The sequence below is a fragment of the Dioscorea cayenensis genome, chromosome 19, assembly GCF_009730915.1.
Source record: "Dioscorea cayenensis subsp. rotundata cultivar TDr96_F1 chromosome 19, TDr96_F1_v2_PseudoChromosome.rev07_lg8_w22 25.fasta, whole genome shotgun sequence".
NCBI classification, from domain to species: Eukaryota; Viridiplantae; Streptophyta; class Magnoliopsida; order Dioscoreales; family Dioscoreaceae; genus Dioscorea; species Dioscorea cayenensis.
Genome location: NC_052489.1, coordinates 16,486,916 through 16,502,069, shown reverse-complemented (window position 1 = coordinate 16,502,069; position 15,154 = coordinate 16,486,916). Strand labels below are relative to the sequence as shown.

At 43.4% G+C, this 15,154-nt stretch overlaps 1 non-coding gene across 1 annotated transcript; it reads left to right on the top strand.

The window, feature by feature from the left end:
* Positions 1-10,597: 10,597 nt before the first annotated feature.
* LOC120250733 lies at positions 10,598-10,704 on the top strand. The gene has a single exon (XR_005533072.1). It is a non-coding gene; the product is annotated as a small nucleolar RNA R71 (small nucleolar RNA).
* The last annotated feature ends 4,450 nt before the right edge of the window (positions 10,705-15,154 follow it).

Here is a 15,154-nt window from a genome sequence, read left to right as displayed (position 1 = left end):
TACACTTGCTCTTTTGTTGATGACGAACTAGACTCCCAAGGTCACCGGGCATCCGGTGAACCTTGGGATGAACTTGCTTGTATAGATGCTTTGATTTACATTTATGGTATTTGTGTGGTTTGTGATCCTTGTTTGGTGCTTTTGAATGCTTGGGTATGCATGAGAACTCTGTATATCCATACTTAGACAATACTAGGTTGCATGACCATTGCCCTAGTGTTAGACTCACCAAGCTTGGAAGGGATATATGTATGAATACACCATGACCATTGGGTATTTCATACCCCTCCAACTATTAGGGTTGTACTTTGGTTGAGTTTCGGCCCTAATTTGAGATTCCCCTAATTGTAATGCGATCGTAGGAGGATTTGGTCGAAAGAGATTCCGAGCCAATACTCTTATTGGATTAGGGATTACCGTCGTGACCATCCGGGTGATCTATTTTTGGATGTCTCTTGGTCCAACCACCGTTGCCTTTGTAATTCTAGCATCCATCTAGCATTAGTAGTCCCGACGGGATCCTAGCTCGGAGACCTCGCACTTTCATTGTTACTTGCTTCCTTAGTATGCTTTGTGTGGTGACCCTTAGTCCATGTGTTTATAGTTTCTTTTCTTTTGTTATTTTTCTTTATCTTGTTTTAATCCTATATTTGGTAGACTAGACAGTGCCGTCTAGGGGAGAGTAATAGCAGCTCTTGGGACCCCAGGGAATACGACCCCTGTGTCACACACAGGGTATTACTTGACGACCCGTGCGCTTGCAGATTCAATTAAGTTTTTGGCGCTGTTGCCGAGGAATCCAAGAATGCTAGGAAAAACCTTTAGCTCACTGCTCTAGTTATTTATCTTTGCCTTGTGAATATTTGTCTTTGTATGTGTCATTTACCATTTTGTGCATATTTACTTATTTTGTTTCTTTCATGTTTTCTTTGATAGCTTATTGTTGTTAGTTTTATTTATTTACACAGGGCCATGGACTTTGAAAGAAAACTGCTTGGAGCTAAAATGTATTCACTTGAGAGAGAAATGGACGAATTAGATGCCAAGAAAGCATACCAAAGTGATCCAGCGCTGGATTTTCAAGGAAAATTATTGGGTGCTAAAATGTATGCACTTGAGAGAGAAATGGAAGAATTAGATGCCAAGAGGGCATACCAAAATGATACGGCCCTGGATTTTCAAGAAAAACTCTTGGCCGCGAAACTCTATGCACTTGAGCAACGAATACGCACGTACACCACGAATACCTATGCACTTGAAGAAAGGTTGGAAAAATTTTTGGCCATGAGAGCAACCCCAACCTATCCGCAACAATTGGGTCCATATCAACCCCAAGTTTCTCAATTTCAGCCCCAACAACAACCAAAAAGAAATTTCACCACTGAAGATATTCTAGCAAGGTTTATGATCGGCACAGAGCTACGTTTTATGCATAATGAAAAGAAATTTGATGAGCTTGTTACAGTACTAAGGAGTGTTCAAACGTCGATCCAAGCACTTGAGAACCAAGTCAGGCAACTTGTTAGGGCAAATTCCGCGCCTTCTTCAAGTAGCCCATCGAGCAACATCGAAAATAGCCCAAGTGAAACCTTGAAGGTTGTTAATTTTAGTGGTGAGAAACAAGTAGTGTTGGTGGCTAAAGAAAGCCTAAGTGTCATGGAAGATGGGGTAAAGCAAGACAATGTGGATAGCTTCATGGACGTGGAAACATGTGAGGAAGTGGAAGAAGCTCAATCAACCACAATTGAAGAACCCACTTGCCTCAATATTGATCTTTCCATCAATCTACCCATTTTGGTCAAGTTCACAAACAAAATTTTGGGAATTGTATTTGAAGATGTGGGAAGGAAGCTAAGATCATCATTGAACCCACCAATGCCGGGCTTGGACAATTCCCAACCAAAGATTTTTCCTTGGCGGCCAAAGAAAATGTTATGGGCACTTGATGTTCATCACACTATGGTTGAGAAATATATTGTGGATAGGATGTTAAAGCCAACAATTGATCCACCTATGCAAAGCTTGACAAGTTCTCAACCAAATTTGTTCCCTTGGAGACCCAAACAACACTTATGGGTAGTTCAAGGTATTTTAAAATGGGTTGAGGAAGCAAATGCGGGTAGGAGATTGAAACCTTCCAAGGACCCGCCAATGCCGAGCTTAAACAACTCCCGGCCCAAGCTTTTTCCGTGGAGGCCAAAAGGTGACTCATGCTTGACCTCCAAATTTGCATCATCCCGGAGGGTAAGTTTCATATTTCTTGGTAGTTCTTATGCAACCTCAAGCCGGGATGAACACACTATTTTCAAGTCTCCCTAGGTAAGAAAGAGGTACGTCGAGCTAATGACGTTAAACAAGCGCTTCTTGGGAGGCAACCCAAGTCCCTTTCATTTCTTGTGTTTTTAGTGTGGTTTGGCTTTAGTTGTGTTTTCATCGTTTTTCTTAGTTCATTAGCCTTTGTATTATTTTGTTTGCCATGTGATATTTGAGTAATTCTTGTTCTTGATGCATTCTTGTTGATGTTTTAAGTGTTTATTCGATGTTTCCGGCTTTGATTTTCAAGGTTTGATCCATAAGCGAAGTGTGCGAAATGTGCAAAGTGTGGAGAAAAGTTGTTGTGTGTCAGGAAAATCCTGAAGACCATCCTTGCGGCCGCAAGGATGCCCCTCGGGACTCATCCAGAGAGTCTTGAGGACCATCCTTGCGGCCACAAGGATGCCCCTCAAGACTACCCGAGTGAGGGCATTATATGTGGGGTTTTGAGACTGCTACTATTCATTCTTCTTCCCCATTCTTCTAACCGTTTCTCCCTCATTTCTCCACCGTTTTTCATCATGTTTTTTGCTCTAGTTTGCTCTTCTCCTCCTCTTTTCCATTTTATTAACAAAAATTTAGGGTTTGAGCAAGTTTTTGGCCGGATCCAACCATTTAATCCACCCATCTTACTCTAGGGCAAGGGTTTGACCTCTCACTCAACCCTTGAGTTCTTCTTGTTCTTGTGGGTGAAATATTTTGGATTTTTGTTGGTTTGTGAATGCTTAATTATTATCAAAGTGTTTTTCTTGATTTGTAAAATTTTTGGCTACTTTTACAAGCAAAGTTCTTGCAAAATTTTTCCGAAATCACTGTAGCACTGGGCATTTTCTTGATTTTCTTCATTCTTTTGATGCCCACTTTGCTTGTAACTTGGTTAGATGGGTTAGATGATCTCCACTTGCATCACATGGACATTATTTTTTGTTTTGTTTTCTTTTACTTCTATGTATTGATTGCTTTTTGTGTTGTTACTTGTTTATCGTGTTTGTTTTGATGGGTGTGTGATTAGATGCCTCGAGGTGATGTTCTTTTCTACCTTGCAGGGTGGAATTAGGGCATCAAGCACATTTTCTTCCTCTATCATCTACCAGGATCTTTGGTGGTCACCTCGATCTCATGGACTTCAAGACTCACGCTTTGAGACTCGGGGAAGTTCACGAAACCCTCTTACTATGTTTTTATTGTCTATCTTGTTGCATTCTACTGATTAGGCACATTGAGGGCAATGTGCATCTTTAAGTGGGGGGTGGAGTTTTGTGAACTTTGAAAATGTTTGCATTTACATGCTTGATTACCTATGATAGCTATGATTTTATTGTTAAGGACTTCCTAGCTTGGTAGAATGATAGTCGTGAGTTGTACTTTATTTGTGCTTGAATGTAGTTCTGTATCATCTCTAGTGCGCCTATATACATGTTCATGAATACTTCTACCTTGTACACTCCAACCAACCCATCATGATGACTTTGGCATTAATTTGTTAAATTCTATCTTCAATGCACTTTTAAGAGCTTTTGTGTTCCTTTATTGTTTCTCTACCTTAAAGTGTACTATTGTAGCATGTCTTTACAAGGGACATGAGATACAGTTTGTACATGTGATAAAAAAATAAAATAAAATAAAATAAAATAAAAAAATTTCAGTCTATGGCAGTATTCCTCTGCTAGTATAGCATGAATGCGTCTATGTAGACTGTTTTCGAGTATGTTGGGTGGCTCTTGTGCCTAATCAGCATGTGCATCCTTCAGAAAGATTGTTAAAATTTGTGCAGTCTACGTTAGTCGGACTCGAGAAAAGTATCTCTTTTGTTCCCTTGAAGCTTGATGCATAGTCATTTGAAAGTTAGAGTTTTATCTATGAATCAGAGGACTCTTAATTGAGTATTGAGGGTGCCTTTAGCATCTTAATGCCATTATCATTATGTGTGGGGCGAATAGGCATCCTGGGGTAATCCAGGGTGTAGAGGTCAAGGTGGGGGTTATCACACAGTCACAGGAACACTTTAGATGAGATAGAACTATTAATACTTCAATATTCATTGAACAGCTCACTCCTTGATTTCTGTCCAGTCGTGCTTGTGGAGTCCTTTACTTTGAGCTTGAGGTCACACTTTTAGCCGTTTATCTTCTTTCCCTTTGTTCTTCATGTTTGTTTGCTTGGGGACAAGCAAACGCTTAGGTGTGGGGATGTATGATAAACGTCTAAAAGTACATATTTTGCATGTATTTGTTTTGTATTATTCTTTATATTTATTTGTTGAATCGATGCCCTTTTGGTTTAAATTGTGTTATTTTTACATTTCAGGCCCATTAGAAGCCCTGCGGCCTCGGCGACGCGATTGGGGATGAATTCAGCAACAAAGCGGCGTTTCCGGTCCGGGATCATTGTAGCAGCGTTATTGTAGCAGTTTACTGTAGTAGTTACTGTAGCTCATCGTGGGCTTCTCAGCAAAAAACTGAAATTCCCGAGGGATTGGCATACGGCCGGTATACTGACCCGTTTACCGATCGGGATCTGGGCATATATAATGTTTGTTAGGGCATCAATTAGGGGACTTTTGGCCACCACTCTCCATCATCATTTTCTAGAGCTTCAAGGCTGCGGGAGAAGGCAGATCTAAGGGGCAAATCAAAGGGAGAAGAAGGTTACACTCAAGGAAAACGATCTAGGAGCTCGCCGGCGCGGATCCGATGAGTTCTCAACACCACCTTCTAGTCTTCATCTTAGGGGAGTTTGTTATGAGCTTTTCTTTGTATCTCTTATCTTCTACACTTGCTCCTTTGTTGATGACGAACTAAACTCCCAAGGTCACCGGGCATCCGGTGAACCTTGGGATGAACTTGCTTGTATAGATGCTTTAATTTACATTTATGGTATTTGTGTGGTTTGTGATCCTTGTTTGGTTCTTTTGAATGCTTGGGTATGCATGAGAACTCTGTATATCCATACTTAGACAATACTAGGTTGCATGACCATTGCCTAGTGTTAGACTCACCAAGCTTGGAAGGGATATATGTATGAATACACCATGACCATTGGGTATTTCATACCCCTCCAACTATTAGGGTTGTACTTTGGTTGAGTTTCGGCCCTAATTTGAGATTCCCCTAATTGTAATGCGATCGTAGGAGGATTTGGTCGAAAGAGATTCCGAGCCAATACTCTTATTGGATTAGGGATTACCGTCGTGACCATCTGGGTGATCTATTTTTGGATGTCTCTTGGTCCAACCACCGTTGCCTTTATAATTCTAGCATCCATCTAGCTTTAGTAGTCCCGAGGGGATCCTAGCTCGGAGACCTCGCACTTTCATTGTTACTTGCTTCCTTAGTATGCTTGTGTGGTGACCTTTAGTCCATGTGTTTATAGTTTCTTTTCTTTTGTTATTTTTCTTTATCTTGTTTTAATCCTATATTTGGTAGACTAGACAGTGCCGTCTAGGGGAGAGTAATAGCAGCTCTTGGGACCCCAGGGAATACGACCCCTGTGTCACACACAGGGTATTACTTGACGACCCGTGCGCTTGCGGATTCAATCAGTTGTGAAGCTCACACGGCCAAGTGCCGAAGCACCTTGGCCGTGTCCATGACTAAGTCTCAATTCCCAAGATGACAAGACCATCTGCACGCATACACGAGGGGGTTCAGTGAAGCTAAAAAAAAATAAAAATAACTCGAGTGTATAAAAGATGAAGCAATGAATACAACTCGGTAAATGCAACAGAACATAAACTCAGAAGGAAAAATCCTTTCTGAGTGAACAAGTCTAAAAACAAGAAAATAGAATAAAGTAAAATACACTAAAGGAAATAAAAAAGTCAAGTGTCAGAGTCGCTCTTGGGCTCCTGTGCTGCTGCTGCTGCTGAAGTGGAAGCATATAGTGGGTTCTCTGGTGCTGGAGTCGAGGATAGAGGTGCTGGAGGAACTGACGGGGCCTGAAGAGTCCTCGGCTGCCTCAGCTCGGACCACTCCTATAGCCCGAATCTCGACAGCCTCAGCTCGGACCACTCCTATAGCATTCTCGAGCTTCTCAAAGCGACCATTAGCACTAGATGGTGAAAACATACGCACTGTGGGTAGTTCCTCGGCTGCTGGAGGTGCCTCAGTCTCCATCAATGCTGGCTGAGGCTCGGCGGCGGGCTGAGATGCTCCGGCTTCATCACCCTCATCCTCAGCTATCTCTGTGGCTGGTAGGACTAAAGCAAAGACCCCTGTCCGAACACTGCGGACCATGCCCATCAACCGTATAGTCTCTAAACTCAGGGGAGCGGGTACACTTATCTTCTCGGCCCCGCAAATCAAATCCAAGATACCCATGCCCAGCACTAATCTCGTAATGTAGGGGCCAGAGAAGATCGCTCCCAGTCTAGCATAGTGTCCCTGGTGCCTGATGTACTCTGCCAGAATGTGCCCTAAATGAATCGGTACGCGCTCTACCATCGAGTACAAGTACAGCAGCTCCTGACGGCTCAAAACACCAGTACTGTCACCGCGGCCATTCACCGACCTACTCATGATGGCGTGCAAATATCTGTATGCAGGTCAGGAAAGGCACGTGGCCTTGGACACCCCTGGCTCGTACTGACCTTGACCACATAGTACTCTGTAAGCTCTCTGCGGGGTCAAGGTTCCAGGATAATCAGTAGGTAACTGTGCATACTCCTCTGTATCCGTGAATGCCTCCTCATACAAGCCAAGTAGTACGGAAAACTGCGTAATGCTCAAGCTATGGTGGCATCCAAATACTCTGAACTGAATGGTATCCAAACTGTTGAAGCTCGAATATGCTCTATCAAACTCGAATGAGGATAGCTCCTCCAGTGCAAACTCTCGGATGGCTGGCTCTCTAATCGTCAGCAACTGCCGCCAACCACCTTCTGAAACTAGATCCTCGATCTCATTGGCAAACTCATTTCCCTGCTGAAGCTCCCGCAATATAGTCGTGTCTAGAAATCGAGTCGGTTCGAAACGGAGTGTCGACAAGCGCTCATAATGGACTTGATGTTCGGGAATCGCAAATCGCATGCCCTCGGGCTCATGGGATGACTCACGTGGCCTCTTATCAGCTTGCTTCTTTGACCTAGGTGCCATGATCTGCAAAATTTAAACGAAATTGATCAAACAAGTTGATAAAACAATGCTGCAGAAATCCACACAGTCGTGTGGAATTTCCACACGCCCGTGTGGATTCACGGGGCGTGAGAACCGCACAGCCACGCATCAACAATCTAAAAAATACAACTTAATAATATTTCTAACTTCGTTCTAAACATAAATTATCGTTCTAATTGAAGAAATGAAGCATTATTAACCAGATTAATCGATAGAAACTATGAATTGATGAAGAAGATGATGAAAAAGGATTTACCGACGAGGAGGATTGAGAAAATGAAGAGCCGGCCGGAAAACTTAGCTAATATCCTACCAAACAGACGCTATGGACCCGGAGAGTACTGCGAGAGTGTTTTCAAGTGAAAAGGGGTCGTGAAGAAGGAGAGGAATCATCCTCTTTTAAACAGATTCACGACTTTTGGCGTTCTGTGCATCTACACGGGTGTGTGGAAATTACACACGCCCGTGTACCAGACCCACAAGGGCAGACGCACGCCCCTGTGGCTTCCCTGGACATCCGAGAAAAATATCAAGTCTTACACACGCCCATGCGGAAATTCCCTACGGGCGTGGACATTTACATGCTCAACTCACAGGGTCAGCCGCACGCCCCTGTGTTTTCTCGGGATAGAGAGAACACCCTGCAGAGATTCACACGGGCGTGCGGAAATTACGCACGCCCGTGTGTGGTTCACAAGGTCACCCACAGGGGCGAGTCCACGCCCCTGTGTGCTCTCGGGAAAATCTGCCCAACTCTGCAGGAGTTTACACGCCCGTGCGGAAATTACACACGGGCGTGCGCCAGTTGCATGGTCGTTTACAGGGGCAGCCGCACGCCCTTGTGCCTTCTCTGGATGAGCTCACAGTATACATCCACGGGCGTGTGGAAATTCCACACGCCCGTGTGTTTTCTCTGGATGACTTAGAAAAACCTGCAGGCTCTGTAGAACTATTCTGAACATGTTTACACTCTCAAAGCCTGCTATATTATGCAAAATTTACCAGATAAAAACATGAAATAGAACTCAAATGAGCAGACTTCGCCAACTTTCAACAAAACACACAATGAATACTTTTAAAAATCCCACAACAAAATCGCAGCACAAACACTTAAAAATTGAAACACCAACACTTAACAGTTTAATCATGAATACAAACTAAACTAAAAGGTGAGAGAACAATAAACATTTAGGTTGCCTCCCAAGAAGCGCTTGTTTAACGTCACTAAGCTTGACGTATCTTTCTTACCTCACGGGGGTTCATAAATGAAGGTTGCCCTCTTACCCATGGCTTGAAAGCATGATGAGCAAAATCTCTTGAGGGTAGAGGGTGTACTCTCGGGCTTCGGACCACCTAACAATGGTTCATCCAACTTCCTTGGCTCATGTACGTCTCCAACAATCTTGGAGCGTTTTCGGTGGCGTCTCCGAGCCCTATTCATTTTCTGGAGCACCGTCTTTAAGATCCCCGGGGTAGATGTTTCTTCGCCAGTCGAACCAAGCATCATTACTTCTTCATTACTCTCCTCTTGGTCGAATAAACCATCATATGGATCCGGGTTGAACATTTCCTGCACATATTCATCAACAAACTCATCAGTAGTGTCTAGAAAGTATAAAGTGTCATCGAAATCAAGAGAATGCCGCATGGCTTCAGCAAAGCGGTATCTGAGCTTATCATCTCTAACTCTCAGTGTGAGCTCTCCGCCGTCCATGTCAATCAATGCTTTAGAAGTCCGCAAGAACGGTCTCCCAAGTATCAAGGGTTTATCCGCATCTTCATCGACATCGAGCATTACAAAGTCAACCGGAAAAATGTACTTGTCCACCTTGACAAGCACGTCTTCAATGATGCCTCTCAGATGCCTTACCGTTCGGTCTGCCAATTGTAAAGTCATCCGAGTAGGCCTAGGTTCTCCTAAGCCTAGATTTTGGAAGAAAGTATATGGCATGACATTGATACTTGCCCCTGAATACGCCAATGCCATTTCCTCACCTAAGTTGCCGATGTTACACGGAATGATGAAGCTTCCCGGGTCTTTCTTCTTGTTCGGCATGTTCTTTTGCAACACCGCCAAGCATGAAGCATCTAGCACCTCTGAAGCACTCTCCTCCAATTTCCTCTTGTTGGTTAATAGGTCTTTCAGGAACTTCGCATACTTAGGCGTTTGAGCCAATGCCCCTACAAAAGGAATATTGATGGGGAGTTGCTTCAACAGACTCAGGAACTTCTTATACTGTTCATCCCCTTGGTCATTCTTCAATCTATAGGGGTAAGGAATTCTTGGCTTAAATATTGGGCGTGCCACCTCTTTCTCTTTGTTTACTACCTTCTCAACCTCGGGAGCGTGTTCTTTCGGCTTTTCACTCAGAAGCCTCCCTTCAACCTCACGACCACTTCTCAAAGTGATCGCCTTCACATGTTCTCTAGGATTGGTTTCCGTGTTGCTTGGTAAACTTCCATGTGGCCTTTCAGAGAGAGACTTCGCAATTTACCGCACTTGATTTTCAAGGTTGTGCAAGGAGGCTGTGTGATTGTGAAGTATAGCCTCGACTGATTCAAACCTTGTATTTGCCGATTTAACAAATCTAGCCAAGTGCTCCTCCAAATCCGTCATTTCGGTTTCCAAGCCTGAAATTCTGTTTTCCACTTGAGGGGCTTGTTGCTGTTGTTGGAAACCTGATGGCCCCATGGTCTTCTGTGGTCCTTGATTGCTCCATAAAAAATTGGGATGATTCTTCCAACCTGAATTGTAGGTGTTGCTATATGGGTTCCCCTGAGGTCTCATGCCATTACCTACAAAGTCAATGTTCTCAACTGAAGAAACATCACCAATAACGATTGGGCAATTGGAGGGAGCATGTCCTCCACCATAACCGGTGCAATTGGTCATGGCCGCAACTATATTCAAAGCTATAAGATCTAGCTTCTTACTCAAACTCTCCACTTGGGCCGCCAATGAAGTTACCGCATCAATTTCATGGAGACCGGCCACCTTTTTCTTCTTCCTAGCGTTCCACTGGTAGCTATTTAACCCCATTTCCTCAATCAATTGACGAGCCTCATCGGGGGTCTTGCTACCTAAGGTACCTCCTGCCGCCGCATCCAAGAGTTGCCTTGTACTCGGGTTCAAACCATTGTAGATGGTTCAAACAATCATCCACTCCGGGAATCTGTGTTGCGGACACTTTCGCAGGAGTTCCTTGAACCTTTCCCATGTCTCAAATAGAGACTCCAATTCCAACTGCACAAAAGATGAGATCTTATTCCTAAGCTTTGCTGATTTTCCGGGAAGGAAATAATGGGCTAGAAAAGCTTCTACCATCTCCTCCCATGTAGTGATTGATGCTCTAGGTAATGAGTGTAGCCACTGCTTTGCTCTCCCCTTTAAGGAAAATGGGAAGGCTTTCAATTTGATGGCATCATCCGTCACACCATTTATCTTCAGCATGTCGCACACCTCGAGGAAGCTCTCTATGTGACTGTTTGGATCCTCATCGGCCAAACCGTTGAATTGTGCGGACTGCTGCAGCATATGGATGAATGCCGGCTTTAGCTCGAAGTTCTGAGCTGTAATTGGGGGACGCACAATACTCGATTGTGTCCCCAACACTAAAGGTCTGGCATAATCGGAGAGTGTTCGTTGTTGCTAATTTTGTTCTGCCATGTTTTCAGATCCTTCTACTTCCAAATCAGCTGGATTATGCTGTTCTTGCACAGGTTCTTTCCCTTTTCTTCTAAGTGTACGTTCAAGCTCAGGGTCTCCTTCAATCAATATTGATGGATTCCCTCGGGTCATAACCTGGAGCTGCACCCAAAAGAAAGAAAAAGATAATCAGAACGATGATAGAATAAGAAGATACGAATTAGAATGTGTGGTGAAATAGCTAAGAAAACAAAGTGCAAAGTATCTCTAAACGCCTAACTCCCTGGCGACGGCGCCAAAAACTTGACAAAATCCCCTTGCGTATATCCGGCAAGTGCACGGGTTTGTCGAAGTAATAATCCCGGGTGAGCGGGTATCGAATCCACAGGGTGTAGGGAGTAAAGACACTTAATTCATTTCTTAGCTATGTGGAATATCAACAATGATAAGTGTGACAATGATTCAATTCTCAATAATTAAAAGCAACAAGTAAGAGAGCAAAAGTAAGGAGGAGGTAAGGCAATCGATAAAGATGGGGTACTCGGATGATGCTTCACCTAGGATAATCGCTTCAAGTGCAAGAAATCTCTATTATGCTTCCTAATCAATGCAATGGTGAGTCGTGGAAATCTTTACATACATAGTCCCAAATCTAAGGTCAACTATGCCTAACTCTATTCATGTCCCAGAGGAGAGATTAAATAATCTCTCAACCTCGCACTCGAATAAAGTTGCAATGAGCTCTAGGGATTCCAGGTGATAAATCTCTTCCTAATTATAGACCTAACCCTTTGGTCCAGGCGGAAGGTCCCTAACCACAATTAAGCCCTAGATACTAAGAATGCTATACAGTTTTCATGGGAGATTTGACCACAATTAACCATAATTGATGCATGGGAGATTTGACACTACGGATGCTATACAGTTTCGGGCATTCGGACATCCATTTTTGATGAGTGTCACTGAGTTTTCGATTCGGACGGGCCTGTATGATATCTCTTATACAAGTACAGTGGAGTATAGATGATTACCGGCGGATTTTCCGATATCAGTGACTCCACATCATGCGTATAGGATTCTGTGTGGACATGGGGAGTATGAACCGGGATTGTTGAAGGCCACTAGCCTATCCGGTCGAGCTACAGGTATTTACAAGCAGTTATCAGCAGGTCTGTGTCAGGTCGAGCCGATAACACATCTTCTCTGACCAAGCAAGATCTTCTCTTTTTATACTCCATGGCATGCAATGTGCCGATCCACTTGGGTTGCATATTAGCAGATATTCTGAGGTACCAGGGTCAGTCTGTGAGTGTGGGTTTAGTATTTGCTGGCCCCTACATTACCAGGCTCATTTTGGGAATGGGTTTGGGGGATGCTTTACGTGGTGCTGAAAGGACAGTTGTGCCTACCCCTCTTGCGTTTAATACGATCAGGATGATGGGATTGGTATGGAGATGTGGGCTAGGGGTCTATATTCTTGCTACAGCTATCCTAGAGACCGCCAGGAGCGAAGGGGATACTGCGGAGGGTTCCCCACAGATTCCCAGACCTTCCGCAACACAGGGTCCTCGAGCTTATGACCATATTGAGAGGCTTGAGAGCGTTGTGAGAGAGATTCAGACCGAGATGGCGGAGCTCCGCACTATACAGTCATCTCCATATACAAATCTTATGGCCTGGTTCAACTTTCTACGAGATCTATTGAGATATAGACCCTCAGTTCCTCCGGCACCCCCATCCTCTATCCCGGCACCGGTGGACCCACCATGTGCATCTTCACCAGCAGCAGCAGCAGCACCTGAGCCAGACGGCGACACCGATATTTGACTTTTAGTTCTTTTTCTTTTATGCATTTTATTTTAGACTTGTTCACTCAGAAAGTATTCTCCTTCTGAGTTTATTTTCATTTTGCATCTCGAGTTGTATTCATTGTCTATCTTTTATATATACTCGAGATATTTTGTTTTTCTTGAGCTTCACTGAACCCCTTCATGTATGCGTGCAGATGGTCTTGTCTTCTTGAGAATTGAGACTTAGTCATGGGCACGGCCAAGGTGCTTAGGCACTTAGCCGTGTGAGCTTCACAACTCGCTCGGAACACTACCCCCCATGGAATTAGCTTCATCAAACGCAACACTAGGAGTCGGGGAGTATTGTTTTGATTGCTTCTCCCACATTTGCTTTTTGAATGATATATATTTTGAGTGAGCTTGCATGTGTACATTGGGGATAATGTACAACTTAAGTGTGTGTGGGGGGAGTTTCATAGTGCACACATTCTTTTCTATTGTTCTTGATTGATATATGCTCACATAGCCAATGGTGGTTCACCTTAGTTGCAAGGATTGTATTCTTGAGTTTAGGAGAATTTCTAACATTGAATGTTTTCATGCTCTAGTTTTGCTTGAATATGTTTTCATGCTCTAGTTTTGCTTAAATGTCTAGGAATTTTTGCCCGATTTATACTTGTTACACTACTCACTTATTAGACTCTTTTGGAAACTCAAGTTTGATGTTAAAGGGACTAGTTATAGTAGTTAATTCTGTTGAATTTCAAACAAAAAAAAAACAAAAAATGTTTAGTTTTATCAGTTATTTGTGCTTGTTGAGTGGAAAGAGCTACCACCTATGAAGTATGAAGCTACTCTCATAAGTCGAATACTAGCTATGCCCTAATGAGAGAAAGAGCTATCTCATAGAATGAGTGAAAGCTACCACTCCGGTAGAAAGAGCTACCACCTCGAAAGTGTGAAAGCCACCTAAGCGGCTGCTTTGTTGAAGGCTACCTTAGAGGATGTGTGAAGCTACTACCATCTTTGAAATTGTTGTCGCTTTTGTAGATAAATAAGTCCCTTGTACTTAGAACTTTGAGGAGTATACTTTGGGTTGACTTGAGTGAGTTCACACACGTACATGATTTCTGGTTTTGTATCCTTTTTGATTCAAGTTTTTAGCTAGGGCATTGATTTTTTAGTATTTAGTGTTGAAATTTCCCTTACTTGTAGAATGCTCTCTTTGTATACTTTGGTGAACCTAAGCCCAAGCACTTTCAATATTTTCTTCATTGATGCACATAACGAATTATTTTTTGCTTGAGGACAAGCAAAAGCTTAAGTGTGGGGGAGTTTGATAAGTGCTTGTGCGATATGAATGCGAAGTGTTCATTCCTTATGTTGAGCATTACTTTTCTCAGGTTTTTAAACTAATATCTGTGTTTTTATGTTACTTTCATGCAGGTAGGGTTGTTAGGCCGAGTATGAAGGAAAGAAGCCAATATGGATCACAATGCACCGATTTTGGAGGAAATCTTGCTAAGGTTCAAGCGCGAAGATATAGGTCGGATGTGAGATGCTAGAGTGTGTGCCAATCTCCTCGTATTCGAGTTTGGAACATCCATTTGGAGGAGCACCAAGGAAGTCACACTCGAGCATTCTGATTTATACATATAGAACAAGAGCTCCACCAACTTGCCTATCATTGAAGAAGCAAGTGATCCACGATGTGAACGTTTGCCCGTTTGCATTACTCCGATGAAAATATGGATTCGGGAAGCTATTCAGGCCAGGGTTACTGTAGCAGTAATGTTTATAGCCGGCCGAGAAAACAGGAGTTCAGAGAATCTACAAGGGTGTGTGGAAATTATCCACGACCTTGTGGAAATTCCGCACGGGCGCGTGAAGCATCCATGCCCGTGTAGTCGCCCGATTCCAGCTCTATTTAAAGCCGAATCAGCCCCAATTTTACTATTCTTTTTCTCCATCTTTTCCCCAACTTGAGAGAGGGCTTCGGCTTGGGTTTTGAGGGATATTGGCCAAGGTTTTGGAGAGGTTCTACGGCTCTGACATCGTCATTCCTTAGGAATAAAGTTGGTAGGGGAGCTTCCGTCGAGGCGTATCCTATACCGGACGAGGGAATCCTTTTACGACGAGTACAGGACTTTCCACAAGACCATCGACACGACTATCAAGGGGGTTTCTTTATGGATTCATTGCTTTTACATTCTATTTCTTTGATTGTACTTAGCTCCATGGAGAGCTAAACCCCTAGTGGGTACTTGGGTATTTGTGAACCCTAGGATGTA